Consider the following 1,900-nt stretch of genomic DNA (forward strand, 5'->3'; position numbering starts at 1 on the left):
GTCATTCCTTAGGGGGCTTATTTACTCTGATTATTCATGTTGCCAAAGTTCTAATATTGGTTCCACCCCATGATTTTTTCCCACTATTTGGTTATTAAAACTGGCAGGATAAGATTGAATTGGGTGTCCCAGGTAGTAGAGTTAATTAGTCCTTTACAAAAGTGCTAGGCCTTATAATTGTGGCTTATCCCCTACAACCTTACAAAGGCCCCTTTCAGAAATTTGGCTGGAGACTCTGAGGACCTACTTGGTGAGATAGCACAAGCTGGCTCTGTTTTGAAATCTGCCAACCTCTACCCTATCCTAAGAAGTCATGGTATTGGTTTAAATCTCAGCTTGTGAGAGATATAGATCACTGCAGCATCCCACCACCACTATTCAGTTCTTTTCCACTACAGAACTTCTGCATGAGGTTGACATGCTCTGTGCTGGGGGTCTGGCCCACTGCCTTCTGGGCTCAGTCCACACAGGGCATCTGTGCCCTGAGAGACATAGTTCACAATGTCCCCAGGTAGACAGACCCGGACATGAGTTCCAATCAGATTGTCTCAGGCAGTACAAACACTGCTCAACAGAGAGGGATCTAGACGTCTCCAATGGTGGATAGAAATTCACAGTCAGTTCTGTCCCACAAACTCAAGAGGATGGCATGCAGTCCCCTCTGGTGAGCCACCAATTGCCCATCAAAGTCCCAACTGGGCACCAGCACCCCTGCCCCCCAGGCACAGTCAAAGCTGGCGGTCTGGCACCTGCCTCCTGGGCTCGGTCCACACAGGGCATCCGTGCCTCTGCTCGCAGACTCAGTTCGAGTCAGGGAACTGTGCCCTTGCCTACTGGACTTAGTCAACGCTGGGGGTCTGCACCTCTGCTTACAGGCACTGTCAGACCCGGGGACCACTCCCCCACACACGGACACAGTCAGGACTGGGCTTCTTTGCCCTTGCCAGCCAGACACAGCCAGAACCAGGGGTCAACACCACCACTGACAGGGCATAGTTATAACCAGGGGACTGCTCCTCCTTCCCCCGCGTGTACCTTTCTTCCTGAACCCTCCTTCTTCCCCGCAAGTCACAGATTCCATACTGATGTTCAGTGGTCCACAGTATGCCCATATCTCTCAGGAGAAGGCCAAACACTCTGGGTTCTGCAGGGGGCTGAACTTCAGATGGACATGCAAGGGGGGAAGGGTAGACTGGAAGTTCAGAATTGTGGGGAAAATATTTGTTCAATTTTATGCTGGGCAGTGTCTAGGTTCATAAGTGGGACCTTCCTAGAGAAGGAGACCTGGTGTTTAGTGGCTCTCTCCAGTGAGGTAAAATGAGAGGTCTTTTGTCCCCTGCTCACTTGCAGAGAGTCCTCAGCAAGCCTCCTACTTGAGGGAGGGGTCTCCCATCCTATAGACCAGCAGTTCTCAACCTGTGGGTTGTGACCCACAGGAACTGTATTAAAGGACTACAGCATTGGGCAGTGCCTGTGGCTCAGTGAGTGGGGCACTGGCCCCATATACCAAGGGTGGTGGGTTCAAATCCAGCCCTGTCCAAACTGCAACAAAAATAAATAAATAAATAAATAAACAAAAGACTGCAGCATTAGGACCACTGCTCTAGATGATAGGTGTTGTACCTGTAATTTGTTTTCTTGAATGCTTTACCTTGGATTCACAGCTTGCCAAGCTTCTTTCTTAGCTCAGCTCCCCACCTTTGGCTTCATAGAGTCCAATTCTGTCCAGTTTTTCTCCCTCTGGTCAGGAGCCTGTGCTGGGTATAGCTTCTAGTCGGCCATGTTTCCTGCCCCCTCCCCCACAAATTTCTTTTATCCTCTAATTTCTTATCCAGTTGCTTAGCATTGGAGTTTCCATAGGTGTGTTTTCTTCTCTATTATTTCTAAGCTAATTCTTGGT

This window comes from Nycticebus coucang, chromosome 6, assembly GCF_027406575.1.
Source record: "Nycticebus coucang isolate mNycCou1 chromosome 6, mNycCou1.pri, whole genome shotgun sequence".
Taxonomy (NCBI): Eukaryota; Metazoa; Chordata; class Mammalia; order Primates; family Lorisidae; genus Nycticebus; species Nycticebus coucang.